Below are 2,500 nucleotides of genomic sequence, written 5' to 3'. Positions count from 1 at the left end.
CGACCGCCCCGGGCCCCCCCCCTCCCCGCGCACACGCGGCACCCCGACCGACCGACCGACCCCCGGCTACCCGTCGCCCCTCCGGGAGGAGGCGGCGGCGGCGGCGGCCGGCGGCCGGCGGCCGGCGGGCGGAGAGGGAGAGGCCGAGGCGGGGCGGGGAGCACGAGCCGGCTGCCACGGAACGGACGGGGCGCGGGGCGGCGGAGGGGTGGACGCGGGCGGGAGGGTCGGGGCACGCGCGGGCGCCGAAGCCCGAGCGGGCGACGGACGCGCCGCGCGCCCCCTATCTTCCCCCCGCCCCCACCACCGCCCCCGCCCTCGCGGCGGGAGCTCCGGGGCGCGAACCGCGGCGCGGCCACGGCCCGGGGGGAGAGCGCGCAGCGGCGGGCAGACGCCGCGGCGTCCCGCGGGTCGCCGCCGAGGCACGCGTCCCCGGGGCGCGGACGCGCACGCGGACTCGGCCTCGGGCGCGAGCCGCCCGTCCCGACGGGGCGAGGGCCGCGGGGGGTGTGGCCGGGAAGCGGGCACGGGCCGCGGACGCACGGCGCCGGGGAAGCCGCCGCGGGCGTGGGGGTGGGCGGGGCGCCAGCCGGGCGCCGGGACACGCCGCCGCCTCGGGCAGGACGGCGAACGACGGCGGACCGGAAGACGCGACCCCACCCCCGCCACCACCGCGGGCCCCCGCCGCCACGTGGCGCGAGACCGTCCCCAACCCCCGACACCCCGCGCGCAGCAACACCCAAAGGCCGCTTGCGGCGCGACGAGGCGCTCCCGGGTGGGGGGGGAAGACCGACCCCAGAAGGCCCGGCAGGCCAGGGGCCTCGGCGCGACCTCGCGGTCCCCTTCTCCCTTTCTCGCGGGCAGCGTCTCCCCCACGGCCACAGAGCCTTCGGGGGGGGGGGGCGACGCCGTGTCTGCACTTAGGGGGACGGAGGGCCCGGCGGGCCCTGCGAGGACAGCCCCCAGCCGCGCACCCCGGAGGGGCGATTGATCGTCAAGCGACGCTCAGACAGGCGTAGCCCCGGGAGGAACCCGGGGCCGCAAGTGCGTTCGAAGTGTCGATGATCAATGTGTCCTGCAATTCACATTAATTCTCGCAGCTAGCTGCGTTCTTCATCGACGCACGAGCCGAGTGATCCACCGCTAAGAGTCGTACGAGCTTCGTGAAGCGTTTCGCTTCGGCGGGAGACCCGCCCCTGGCACGGCACACGTCCCGCCCCCCACCCCGGCTCCCTCCCCGGAGGTGGGAGTCGGGTGGGGGGGGTTGCCTCCGGCCGGCCAAGCCAGACAGAACACAGCAGAACGGAGGGGCCGGGAAACGTTTCACACGACGGGGCACCCGGCGCCGACACGCCAGGGTGGGTGCGGGCACCCCACAGGCGCCCGGGGGGTTCCCACCCTCCCCCAGGGACGCGGGAGGGGCGCGCGCACGCGCCGCACACGGCCACGGGCCACGCGACGACCGCCGGGCAGCCCCCTCCCGACGGCCGCGGCGGCAGTGACCGTGGCGCGCCACGCCGCGCGCCACCCCGGCCCCTCGGGGGACGGCGGAGTCCGGGGGAGACGGGAGGCGCCTCCCGACTCCCCGCGGGCCCGACCGCCCCGACCCCAAGGCGGACGGGCGACCCCCCCCAGGGGTCTTTAAACCTCCGCGCCGGGACGCGCTAGGTACCTGGAAAGGGGAAGGCGGGCGAGGGGCACGGCGCGCCCCCACGGGCCACCGCCCCGACGCCGACCACCGACCGCCGACCACCGCGCCCCCGCCCGAAGCCGCGCGCGGGCCTCGGCGCTGCCGGCCCGTGACACACGGGGGGCCCCCGCCGCGCGCCGGTCGACCGCCGCCCGGAGGGCCCCGCCGGGCGCCGGACAGCCAGCCCCACCGGCCCCCCCCGGAACGGGGCAGAGCCCTTTCCCCACCGCAGCGCCCTCACACGCTCCCCCCCCCCCGCCCCCCGTAGGGGCCCGGCCCCGCCGGAACCCCCCATCCTCTCTCCCCCTCCAACCACCGGGGGTGGGGGGGCCCCTACCCGCGCCCGCGTTCCCGGGCACCCTTCTCCCCCCACCACCACCACCACCGAGGGCGGAGGGCAGGGGGCAGAAGCTTGGCGCCCAGCGGGCAGGGGGGGGGATCGAGAGGACGGGAGAAACCGGACAGAGACACACAAGCCGCCGGGAGGCGTGGGGGGGGGTGTGTGGGCGGGGGCGGGGGCGGGACAGAGCCCCGAGGCCCGGAGGGCGCGGGGAGGCGCCCGGCGACCGCGGGGCAGGCCCAGAGCGGCGGGACGACCGACGACGACCGGCCGAGGCGGACCGGTCCAGGGCCGGCGGCGCGGGAGGCGACGGGGCAGGGCGAGCGGCCCCACGACGGGGAGAGCCGCCGCCCGTCACGCCGCACAGCCCGCGAGACGCGACCGGAGGACCCGCGCCGCGCGGGGTCCACGGGCCGGGGTGGGGGAGAGGCGGTCGTGGCCGGCGCCACGGGCGGTGGGGTGAGAGGGGT

At 79.7% G+C, this 2,500-nt stretch overlaps 1 non-coding gene across 1 annotated transcript; it reads right to left on the bottom strand.

Annotated features, from left to right (window-relative positions):
• Positions 1-999: 999 nt before the first annotated feature.
• Positions 1,000-1,152, bottom strand: LOC128071140 (5.8S ribosomal RNA). Its single transcript, XR_008201714.1, has one exon. It is a non-coding gene; the product is annotated as a 5.8S ribosomal RNA (ribosomal RNA).
• Positions 1,153-2,500: the final 1,348 nt, after the last annotated feature.

This window comes from Budorcas taxicolor, unplaced genomic scaffold, assembly GCF_023091745.1.
Source record: "Budorcas taxicolor isolate Tak-1 unplaced genomic scaffold, Takin1.1 scaffold2039, whole genome shotgun sequence".
Classification (NCBI taxonomy): domain Eukaryota; kingdom Metazoa; phylum Chordata; class Mammalia; order Artiodactyla; family Bovidae; genus Budorcas; species Budorcas taxicolor.
Note: the sequence above shows the minus strand (reverse complement) of the source record. Positions and strands in the feature narration are given on the sequence as shown.